Source organism: Halyomorpha halys, unplaced genomic scaffold (genome assembly GCF_000696795.3).
Source record: "Halyomorpha halys isolate HHAL.00 unplaced genomic scaffold, Hhal_1.1 Scaffold721.1, whole genome shotgun sequence".
Classification (NCBI taxonomy): Eukaryota; Metazoa; Arthropoda; class Insecta; order Hemiptera; family Pentatomidae; genus Halyomorpha; species Halyomorpha halys.
Genome location: NW_027114085.1, coordinates 235471 through 249334, shown reverse-complemented (window position 1 = coordinate 249334; position 13864 = coordinate 235471).

Genomic DNA, 13864 nt, shown 5'->3' with positions numbered 1-13864 from the left:
ATATATATAATTGACTGACTGTATTTTTTAAAATATGAAGAAGATTGTCGGGATTGCTACACCCCCCTGACCATCTCCTTCACATAAGACACTTATACTTCTTAAAAAACTACATATCTACTTTAAATGATGTTTTCTAGTGTTGTAGGTAGTTTTAAAGATATGGAGCTCTGAATGAAAAATTTATTTATTTTTTTAACATTTTGAAACAAACGGCATTTTTCATTTCTCCAAACTATACTTGGCAGACTGATCAATTTTTATGAGTAATTATACATAGTTTTCATTGATGTAATTAAAAATTGGAAAGGGATAATTGGCTTTATTTTTCCATCGTTAAAGTTCCCTGCAGGGACGGCTCTGTAAGCACGTATAACATCCCCTGGCGAAAGCAAAACATACTTAGTCTTTTTTTTTTCCATTTTGTAGAAGGTACCGTGAGAAATGAGTAAATAAGAAAAGTATAGGTGCTGTGTTTTTTTTCGGCCAAGACTCTCATTGGAGTCCTATACTGCAAACCATACTGTCACAATAGACAATACTGTCTAACCATGGTTGAGAGTCAAAGTTTTTCATTTTGTGGGACCGCCACTCAATGAAAAAAGTCAACGCTGCAGGCCGGATTCGAACCGGCACCGCCAATAGACATCAAATTGGAAATACTGTGCCTTAACCACTGAGCTACGGGTGGCCCTTAAGAAGAAATTGTTTTATTTTTATTATTTAATATTAGTAGTTCTCTATTTTTTGTTACTGTTGCTGAATACATGTATTGTATAGAATTGAGAATCAAGAAAGATCTAGTTTTATTATATACGTATTTATGTACTGTATAGAATTGAGAATAAAGAGACATTTAGTTTTATTTTCTGTAGTTTACGCTTATTTTGTAGTAATAGAGTACGAGGATTGTTCGTTAACTGGTGGGGGCGGAGGGGAGAAGGAGTTACGGCCCACCAGCCGAGAGATGGTCATATCAGCTGATCAAATGCCAGATCAGCTGTAAAGTGGGTGAATATAAAGGGGCAGATTTCGTCAATAAATTTGATTGGCTGAAGGCCTGTGGCAACCGGCTTTTCAGAGAAGTCGCCACTAAGACCTGGGAGGTGGCCGAGCGCTATAGGGTCCTTCGTAGCCGTGCGAGCTAAAGCGTTAACTTTGACTGGCTCGTGACTGCAGCGGCACCGGTTTGTATCCGGCCTGGGGTGTCGACTTTTATTTCAGTGGCGGTCCCTCGAAATGAAAACTTGACCCCTCGCCATGGTTGGAATAGGTTGGTAATCTGTAGATAATCCCCCCCCCCTCCCAACCTCAGTATGTAAGAGATTACTAGGAGGAAGGGGTATAAAAAAAAGATATTAGAGAACTGTTCCCTTGGTCTACGTTTCGGGTTCTGCAGCCTGAAGTCATACTAAGTCCCTTCCCTTAACCCAGTGAAGCGGTTCCTCCTCGTTATTGTATCCCCCAGCCAGCGGTCCCAGGCCAATATTGTGACCTCTGTCTTCAGCGGACCCAGCCCACTCCCTTATAATGTCATGTATATATTTATATGCAAGGTATTGTATATATTTTAGATTATTTCTTGTATATATTGTATTAGTTGTTAAAAAATAAATAATTGGAGGTAGTAAAAAAGTCAATAAATCAGTCTTTAAGTTGTACTCGTGAGTCTCATTTCCCGTCCCACTTTCCCTTTTATATTAAACAAAATTTTGTTCTTTTATAAACGAAGCGTTTAAGTTTAATTTGTTGTACTTACCAATTTCCTTTAAATGGATTTTTGGAAATTGCTGTTTCACTGAAAATTGCATTAATAATTATATTTTTTATATATCCGTCCACCTGTTGGTATGTTCTGTGAACCTAAGAGAACAGTTTAGGGTTAAACCAAGATATTTATCCTAAAGAAAGTTTTATGTTCTATCGATTATTTTTAAAAGGTTTAGAAACAAAGCTTCTTTTATAATTTTTTAAACCAAAATAAGAACAAACTATGGTCTACCTATCACCATTGTGGTAGAGAACTTATGGATAACACCACTGGGAGTACCAAAATGAAGATAAATTGTTTAATTTAATCAAGCTAATGTTTAAAAAAAAATAGTCAAAAACTGACAAAAAATATAATATTTAAGAATAATAATATACTTTATTATTTATAATTTATTTTATTATTATTACTATAATCCATAATTAATGAAAAGCTGGATTAGGAAAGGAAGACTGACGTATGTAAAATATTAGTAGGTTCTCAGTCGATCCGTTTGAAATATTGAATTATGACTGGTGTTTATCATTTTTGCCCCACTATGTGCTGGAGGTTTCACGTGTATATTTGGATCTGTGGTTCATGATTGTACTGTAATACTGTATCGAATAGGGTTTACAGATATAAATTTTAACGACTGTGGTGACAGCTCAATGTGGTTTTATCCTCATACTCAGAAAATCGGTGTAAACTTGGCTTATTTTTATTAGAGGCAGGATATGCAAATAAAAATATTTTTAGCATTAGCTATTTACTTATTTTTTTAAAGCATCTCATTTGATTCTATTTCACTATCCTGTGTATGTGAGAAACAAGCAGGCAATAGAGATAAGTTATTCAAATGAATCTTGAAGGATGAAAAAACTTAGAAACGTCGATAAGAGATGTAAAAAAGAAGACGAATTTTTTCAGCTTTACCTTGATTTTTTTTCAAGCGGCTTATTTAATCCAACTTTGCTGGTCTATATAGGTAATAAATAATGAAGCGAGAGAGATAATTACTACAAATGAATATTGATGATGGGGGAAAAGCTCCGAAAAATTGAGAGGTGTAAAAATCGAGAAAAAAAACTATCAGAAGGAAGATATACAAAATTTTTAATATATAGATTTTTTATTATATCGATCTTGGTTTAACCCTAACCGATCTAGCCCAAACCCGGTATCATTTCTTCCATTATAAACTGGAATGGAATCCCAAACCCACTAGTTTCTAACCTTGCTTCCTCTTACATCCTTGGATTTTTGCAATCCTCCAAGGAGACTGAAAAGAAGATGGCCTCGTGACTTTGTATTGTAAAATGTTTTTAGAGTTCTACCAATGGGTTTCTCTACATGCTGTATCATATCATTATGATCTTACTTCAAATTTGCCTGTTGTATTTTATATACAGTTGTAAATCTCAATAAATAAAAAAAATTTGAAATATAACATTCTGTAATATTTTAAGACAGTGGTAATATGGATGATAGAGCTCATTCACACTATATTTACAAATAAATAAATTAAATGATAGTAAAATAAGAAATAAGAAAAAAATCAATAAATAAATACAAAAAAAATAAACTTAAAGTAAAATGATATCTTAAACACAAACATGGAAATTTTCAATTAAAAATGGATAACTCTAACATTTTGAGCTTTCAAAGCTCTGAACACGAAATGAAGAATTACAAATCTTTGAACAGTTTAAGAAAAATTATTCGTGTTTTCCTAGTCCTGAGACAGGATGCCTCGGGGGGAAGTCATTAAAAACTTATAACAAAAACTGCTTTCATCAAGTCATACCGGAAGATCAGGTAAAAACAGAAAATAACCAAAAATAATAAAAACAGCTTGTACGAAATCATTTGGAAAGATATTCTGAATATTTAAACAAATTTTTTTTTTAATTTGTAATTATTTATTAATTCTCTAACATTATTATTTTCAAACTGATCAGCAAAAGGTTTGATTATTGCCAAACAAAAAGAAATAATTGGAATAAAAATGCGTGCGATTTTGAATGGTCTGCCCTTTAATTTATTTTTAATTGTAAAAAATATTTACTGTACCCGTTTTCTATACGTTCCCTACCGAGATCTTGTTACGTAAAGCATAATTCATACTTATTTTAATTCAAAAAAATAATAAAAGAAGTTTTGTTACCTAACCTTTTAAAAATAATCGATACACCATAAAACTTTCTTTAGAATAAATATCTTGGTTTAGCCCTGAGCAGTTCTCTCACATTCACATAACGTACCAACAGGTGGACAGATAAGGAAAAATATATAATTAAAGGAACTGTAAATTTTGGAAAGGTGGTAGGTGGTAAAAAACTATTAATCAAATAAAAGATTCTAAATATAAATGGCACTAGATAAGCAATAAATCTGTAGTGACGCTATCTATCACGAACTGCCCGTTCTAATACCGTTATCACTTCCCGCCAAGATAATGAGCTTCAGTTCATCCCACCTTGGAGCAGCAACTATGTCTTTTTTAGCCATTTATTGTGTTCATTTATACAGTAAAATGTAAATAATTTTATAATGTTATATATAAACATGTAAATAGTGGTTATAGACACTTACATTCAATACTCTTAGAATGAACAATCTCCCATACCCATTAAAAAAAGGAATTAAATATCAACTTCCTATTTTTATTTATGCCTCAAACTCTGTTTCTCACTAATCTGGTTATTCCCAGAGAAACTAATGATTTTGAACTAGTACAATCGACTGCATAATAGAAATCTTTACAAAACTTGAGTATTAAACAACCTCAAAAAATCTTAATCTCCCTAACTTAAAAACTACCTACAACACTAGAAAATCTAATAGAACATCATTGAAAGTAGAACAAATTTGCTAAAATAATAGCCCTATACAAGAACTATTCACGTTCAATATTTCCCGAGAAATATTTTTTTAGAAAGCAACATACCATAAAAAATATACTGAAAAATCTGTATTTAGTGAATTTATTTTAAGAAATCTATATCTCAGAAATCATTAGACGTACAATGTCTATTAGCACTCAAATTAAACCTAGTTTAATGTGCTATAAAGTAGTTTATAGTTTATCTTCGTAGAAGTAGCAGTATTCATAATATTTACTAAAATAAATTTATTTCTTCTCCTTCGAACACAATTTCATATGCTACATTTCACTAGCTTCGAGTGCTGGTAGATATCACAGCACTCAAATTAATGTGTAATTAAATTGTAAGTCTGTAAACACACAGATGTCTAATGGTTCCTGAGATATAGTTTCTCATAAATCGAAAGTTTTGTCTGTACAAGAAATTTATATTTTGTGAATTTGTTTTGGCAAATATTTTGAAAACTACTACTCATGCGATGATAAACGTCATTACAGTTGTTTTTTTTAAACATTTTGAAACAGCCTTCATTTTAGCAGGTAGCATCTGACTGGCAGACTCTCTCTCATTTCTTCATTGGCAATGCAAAGAATAAATATTGAAATAAGTGTAATCAAGGTATTCACTAGATAATGTGGATGGTGAACTATTAGTAAATTAGAGGCACTTTTCATAGAATTCCTCATTTCCCCCCTTCTCTTCATTTTTTCTAACTTATATACATTTCCCATTTAAACATTTACATAAATAAGATTATTATTTTTTCTAAATAAGATTATTTTTCCTAAATTATATTTGTTTATATTATAATCAATAATCATTCTGTGATACTGCCAAAAAATAAATGTTAATAGACTAAGATAAAATTCAAACCCACACCAATTCGAATCAGCTCGGGTAAGTAACTTTGCCTAAATACTCTTGACCAACAAGGCCCTCACTTCATTAGCATACAATTTTTCATCCAAAACATAATCAATTTTTTATTTAAATGAAAATCATGATTATATGAATTAAAAAATTTAAAACAATTTTTACAATTAACTTATACATATGAGGGGGGTCAGAACCATTCCTAATAAATCTAATATATTTTAAGATAATATATTTTCCTTTTTTTACATAAAAAGTACAAAAATAGACTTCATAAAAAATATTAATCAACTATCTTATCAATAATAACATATTGCAAGTCAAAAAATTGCAATAAAAACAAAGTAACTACACACTTAAAAACAATATCACAATTTTATGTGCCATAAAAAAAAATCTAAAAATTAATTAACTAAATTAATTCATTTAAAATATTAGCATCTCATGAAAACTTTTATAGAAACAAGAAACATTGGTTTGGTTAGAAACTCAATTGTAAGTAACAAATTTTACAGGACATAAAAAATGAAAATGACTTCATTTTTAATCCCATATTTCTTATCAATTGTAGACATAATATTACATATATAACAATAATAAGTTTTAAAACATTAATATAAACCATCTTAATCATTAACAATAATCACTAATATACGAAATTGAATAATAGATACATGAATACTAGAGCAACTGGAATAAATTTAACATTAAAAAATAAATACATATACTTGTGTGCATGCATGTGTTTATGTGTGAATAATAAATTTTCAAAATAGATCAATTAAAAATTATTCAATTAGTTACAATTAGATTAAAATATCACAGATATAAACACTGCCAAACCAAACTATCTTCACACATCTGTTGGTAAAAAATAATTTAAGGTTTCATAATTATATTAAACAGTAACACAAACTTACTGAGTTTGTTACTTATACTGCTTAAATGTAATTGAACCAGTTTTTTTGTGAATAGTGAACAAATGAAAAAGTAAAAATAAATTAACCAATTATACCAATTATATTATTAACCAATACATATTTTTAACAAATTTGTTATGTTATAAGTATTCCTTATTTATCTTTTTATTTAGAAACCATTTCTGTAACATATTAGAAAAAAACAGTAAATATTTTCATTGTGTTGGAAGACATTTGATTTTCATTAACTGCATAAAAAAAAAATGAATGATATTAAAAATTAGGGAATTATAGTTTGAGATTACATAACTAAGCAAAAGTTATACAAAATAGATAAGAACCAATTTCATTGCACAGATTAATAGCTAGTAATGAGAGGAATTTTAGTAAGATATAAGATAAATTTTAGTACAACACTTCAGAAACAAAATTATTACAAAAATCAGTATGTTGCTAAAGCTGACAATAATGGTCAACTTACCAAGTATATAAGTGTAATCATTATAAACTCAATCATAAATAACATCAAAGTAATGCAATTAACATTTAGTTAGTAATATTGTTATTATTTAATTAAGTTATTGACTCGAAATGTCATCAATCAAAACATACAAGCATTTGTCATCCAATTTAAGGTAAAGTAGGCAAGTTTAAAGTACAGTCACAGAAAATAGACAATAAATACAAGTAATAAAGTTACCACTGATCAATCAGAATTTTCTGCTGCAAGTTAGGGATAGAATAGAATAGATCCACAGTATTTACTGTTTCTCTCGCCATAAAAGGAGACTAAATAAATAGAAGAAGGGTCATTGACCTTATCTTTTCCTTCCTGTACATCATATGCATTCCTATACCCCTACTTATCATTTTTTCCCCCTCTACCTTGTTAGAATTATGTTCAAAGGCTAAGAGAGTAAATGACGAAAATCCTGATCTTCCCAGCTGGGGCTCGTACATGGGACTGACAACCCTGGTCTGGAAAAAATACTGTTGGGAATCCAAAAATAAAATTAACCAAACAGATTGAAGAGAAAACACAAGTGTGTCAAAGGAAAATTAAAATTTTGTAATTTAAAAACATGGAATGTAAATGGTCCAAGAAAAGTAGGGAAAAGTAGAAATATTCAGGAACTTTTACAATAGGGGCTCTCCAGTATATTAACTGGTAATAAATAGATATCAAGGATCTATGTATGTGTTGTATTTAGACTGCTTCTGATAAACTATACAATGTGGACTAAGGAATGAATCTGAATAATTACAAAGGTTAAGTCCCTGTTTGATAATGAAAAATTATTACCTGATTTCTTAAACTGAGGGCTAATGTATTGCCAAAAATAAAACTTAAGGGGTGAAAAGTTAGTGAAGACAAGCCCAGACAGTGAAGAAGCAATAAATTATAAGACTATTGTAAAGGAGGCCCAGGTTCTTGAAGGACTTAAGAGCCACAGAGTGAGTGAGTGAGATCAGAATTATAGCATAAAATTAAACTAAATAGCAATGCTAATAATGTACAGTAATTTAAAAAAATTATTATCTTACAGATTAAATAGAATTAAGTAAACTTGATAAAAGATACAATACTATATCAGCGAATGCTAACCATGTTTTTGTGAATGAATACGCGAAATAAATGTTGCTGAGTAATTTATTATTTTACATATAAATATAAATATTATTTCAAAAGAATAATAATTTGTGTAATGTAAAAAATAACTCACAATATTAAAAAAATAAGATACGATGATAAGACTAGAATATATACATTATTTAACGTTAAATTGAATTTAAACTGTCTAATATGAGGGGAAAAAATGAGATATATCTTAAATATATTGAGTCTGAATACAAAACAAAGAGGTAGAAATCCTACAACAAATATTAATTCGGGAATAATAAATTTAAAATCTATATTCATAGAGTACATAATCTAAATCATAACTATATTATTCAATAACTGAGCAAATGCAAAAATAATTATTTAATGTGGTTTATAAAGAAACAGAAGCATCCGAAAGTTAATTTACACTTTTATGTAGATAAAAGAAACTAAAAGTAATGGGTGGTTTGAAATGATCGCTTATTTCAGGGGTAAAGACAATTGTATTCAAAATAAAAAACAATAAACTAAGATTTTTATTAAGTTTTACAGGCACATACATTTATTTAGTTTTATTTATGCTGAAAAATAAATAGAAACCAAACCATATAGTTTTGTTTTTATTTTGACCATACTATTGACTGATCCAACAATAAATGATCAAATGAAAGAAATAATAATCGATACGAGTAAAGGAAGAGCCAATTTGTGAATCTAACTAAAATTTTTGGTAGAATTAAACAGGAGGACATTCCTAAGACAGATATAAATGAAGTAATGACTTTTATAACAATGAATATGGTTCGGAGACCAACAAGAGTTATGTAAAAATAATACACCAAAGAGTTTTGGACTAACCTTGGAAAAAGAAAGGAATGCAACTTGATTCATCAATTAATTTGATCCAATTATTTATAGGACAAAATCTTGGATGAAAGGAATCAAGATTATATTTAGATATTTTTGATGTGAGTCGCATCCAATGGCATTGCCCTAACCTTATTGAACTGCTAACACACATGAACTAAAGTAGTCATGCTAGAACATTCTAGATCCTAAAAAGTACTAATGAATAATTTAGTTTTAATCCACTACTATATCTAAATATTATAGACTATTGCAAATTCACAAAATGCTGAGAATATTTTTACAAAATAATAATAAATACATATTAACGAATTAATAACAAATAATGCACTACCAAACGAATAAAGGAGGCAAAATCTGTTATATCTGTGGCAGTGGTTTTGCAATGTTATGTTGGGTATACTAATAAACTTCTACACTTAAATCTAGTTATTGATATGGATATTTTAAAAGTAAAACTCTCATAATGGGGATTAATTTCCCATTTTGATCTGTGCTTCTAAGGACCCATGGCAAAAGTTGAAAATGCAACATTTAAGTACTGGAGCATGGCATATCTTGACTCTTAATACAGCAAACAAGGTTAAGGGATACAATTTGTGGCTTAGCAAAAGGTTCAGTGATTAGGTGAGGTATGATAAACATTCATTCTCCTACATGGATAATGAAGTAAAATGTGAATTCTATAATGAACTGGAGAGGGATATTAATATAAACTATCATAACACAATACAAAAATAATAAGCAGAGAAGTCAAAGCTAGGGTAAGAAGAGATGTTTATACCCAATTATGGATTAAAAGAAGTTCACACAAATATAGTAGTGAAAATGAGATCCAGCAAATAAACTTTGCTATATCAAAAAAAAAAAAAAAAAAAAAAAGGACTGTCTTTAAATAAAAATATATTCATATTTATTTGAGGACATCATCAGATCCATAAACCGATCATGTTTTGGGAGAAGGTAAATGAGAAAATACTACAATTAACATAACAACATATCATAGGACAGAATGCCAGATGGAATATGAACTACTGATTGTGAAACTGCAACAAGAACAGATTTTGGACAAGCAGAAAGAAAAAGATCTCTTTCCAAAAATCGTAACATAAAGAACCACCCATTGACATAAATGAGGTATAAAGAGGTTCCACAGGGGTGGAGAAGCAATTGAAGTACATAAATATCCTACATATTGATAATAATAAATTAATGTTAATTGAGATAAACAATACATTTAAGTTTCAAAACTTTCTTCATATTCCCATAAAAATAAAGCAATTTATTAAGTCCACAACTGTTAGTTTCCCATAGAGAAATTATAGCTGTAAAGTACAAATGAGGGCTATACTAGATAGGCCTCTACAATTTGCATTTTTTTTTTTTTGTAAGAGAATCTGTCAAACTAAAACATACTTTCATTTTTTAAGCTTGAAATCTTTATCATACTCTCAAACATTAATTAATTCAAGCAAAAAAAAAATGGTTTTTCCTGTCCCTCATTGATTTCAGCTTGAGCATCAAAGGGTTAAAAATGCTCTATAAAAAAAATTATTTTATATTAGAAGTTAAAAATATATATGAAGTTCTGGAAAATTTAGAAGAGGAAAGAGAAATAGCAGTAATTTGCTCCTAACACCAACCAGAGTATGGAACCTCTAATAGAAGAACCCAGGAAGGCTAGCAGTCAACAAAGTGCTAACAAATTTGATTTTCTACGGTGTTATTAAGATTTTGGGTATTGATTAATATGGCTCATATGAATCGCTCATTTCTGCCGACTAATCTTTCTTCTATCTTTTGGTTGGTTTATAGATTTGGAAACACAGGTTTCTCACTACCCTTGAACCATCTCATGGCAACTATACCTTCCCTAATCTCATAAGTTATAGCAGTGAGTGTTCACTAGTCTAGAAATGATTTATATTTCATTCCGAAGCCTAGGAGAAGATTTTTCCTAAGTTTGCTAAAATAAATGTCTGAATGCTAATTACACTAATTAACAATTTCAAAAGGGCTTACAATTCTAGTGGCTGCCAGAAGTTCTCATTGCTACTGATAAAACAGGAAATACCATAGCAACATTAATACGTCTCTAGTTATAAATGAATTCTTATTCGAGATTAACCCTTTAACTTGTACACTCGAGTTAATTCGAGCATGCTAAACAAGCCCAAATGTGCACACTCGAATATAATCGAGAATTGATAAATAATAAAATAAATAACAATGATTTATTCTCTGTAGCAATCCTCTATACATAGCTTCAGCCTATATATACATAGGGAGCTAGGTATTATGACCGATATGTGGTATCATTATACCAGTTTACGAATAATCCTCGTAAACTTCACAAACACAAATATGATAAAAGATAAAATTAAATTTTATATAATACTTTAGTAAAATATATATTGAAAAATGAGCGAGCCAGAATCAGAATATGAATACGCAAATTTGTGGAAAGTGGCTCAGAAAAAAGTGATAATTATAGTAGTGATTCTGAAGATAGTTCAGAAGATTTAGCCGTTGATTGGAAGGATATAAGCAATGTCCAACCAAATCCATCTCCTCAAAGGTTTCCATTTGTTGCCGCTCCCGGTTCAACTCTTCTTTTACAGGACAATTTTAATATATTACCATATTTTAAATTATTTTTTGATGATTCGGTGTTGGATGTATTAGTTTTAGAAATAAATAGATATTCGGAACAACAACCGAGCAGATCTGACAGTCAATGGAAACACGTTGACAAAAATAAAATGATAATATTTCTAGCTACACATATACTTCAGGACCTTATAAAAAAAGAACAAAAGATATAAAAAGAAATTTACATTTTTATAATAATGAAACATTTGACCAAAATATTCATCTCAACCCAAAATTTTTATAAAATTTGACCTATTTATGAAATAATAAATAATTTCTAAATGTTCTAGTTTATATATACCAGAACAACATATAACGATTGACGAAAATTTAATGCTTTAAAAAGGTTTATTAAGTAAGGTCCAAAATATACCACTAAAAAGATCAAGGTTTGGAATAAAATTATTTTTGTTGTGCGAATCTCAAAGTGGTTATCTGTTTTCATTTATTATATACACAGGGAAAGGCACAGTAATAACTGACAAATATAAAGTTCTGCCGGTTACTTCCCATATTGTTGTCGTGGCTAAAATCACTTTTAGACCAAAGCTATTGTCTCACCACTGGCAATTATTACACATCACCACAACTATCAAATTTTTTAATGTCATAAAATGGACACAAATGGGTCTGTAAGGAAAAATAGAAAAGATGTACCAAAGTTATTTAAAAAAATATTGAAAGTGTGAAATAATACCTGCTCTACGTGGAAAAGTGATGATACTGAACTGGCAAGATAAGAGAGATATTTATTTGCTATCTACATTACATAACACCAAAAAGACAACTACAAACAAAACGGATAACGGTAATGTTATATCTAAACTGAAAGTGGTGACAGAGACAGATTATAATGAAACGATGGGAGGTGCTGATCATCTAGATCAGCATTTACATGACTATCACATTACTAGAAAAAGGGGGAAAAAATATTCTTCCATTTGTTAGACATTATCATTTTAAACGCATGTGTTTTGTATAAAAAGAATGGAGGTGAAAAAAAAAAATTTAGAATTCAGAAGCAAATTAGTAGAAAGACTTATACAAAACCAACATAGTGACACAAATATAAAAAAATTGGGTAGACCAAAATCTTCTGGATTTCTATGACTAACAGAACATAACTTTCCCAATTTTGTTCCACCAACACCAAAAAAAAATCTCCCACAAGATATTACATTGTGTGTTATGCCAAAAGGGATAGAAAAGGAAAAAGGAAAAGAAAAGAGAATCGCTACATGCGTAATACCCGCAATGTTTGGCTATGTGGTTGCTTAGAAATATATCACAAAAATGAAAATTTTGAATAATTTTTTTTTATAAATACTAGCATTATTATTATTTATGTTGTAAAAGTATAAATAAATATTTTTATTGAAATAGCTATTCGAAAAGAAAGATAAAAAAGTTGATGTACGTGTAACATTTCAATATTCAACTCTTTTCTGCAATGTGGATCAAAATCCAAAATTAAAATTAAAATTTTTATTATTCTTGTTTGTTTTTTTTGCCAAGACAATGTTCTAAATTTTGTTTTTTACATAAAAAAGATTGAATTTTTGGCTGTTTTTTTTTTTTTTAACTGCGTTAAGGGGTTAGTTCTGGTTAAAACTGAAATTATCTTTCCCAAATTTTCTGAAATTAATACATCATTCAGATTCAAGTTTAGAAGATAAATAGTTAAGTTACTTTGTTTAAAAATAAATACCAGCAGTCATGATGAAGGAACCAAATAATATAAAGTTTTCCCAGCTGAAGTTTTTAAGTGAGTAGAAGAATTGTTTAAAAACCTAGGACAAATAATTTCTTAAAAAGAGCATATAGTGTGATCCAAGACATAATGAAGGAGACCAATTTGACGTATCACTACTACCAGTTGCATATAACTTACAGCACTCTTTGACTACAGCATACTATTTACAGCACTCTTTGACAAACTATGGTCATATTTCAGTTAGACATATGATCAATTGCACCATAAGGATATTTTAATACTATTCCCTATCATTTCAAATGTATTGATGTTGATAAAAGAATAAGTAATAAAATCGATAAAATATTAATCGGTAAGGGAAAATGAAAGTTTGAATGAAGACTTGAAATGAAAGTTTCAGCGTTTTCACAATAAACAACATGGAAACTCAAAAAACAAAAATGAATAATACAGAAAAGAAAATACAAATACAATGCATCAATATACTGGCAGCTTCTTTATTTTTAGACCGAGCAATATTACAGGCCAATATAGAAATAACAGACTTTTATAGCATAAAGATAAATTAATAATTTTTCAGAAATTATTTGTGAAAAA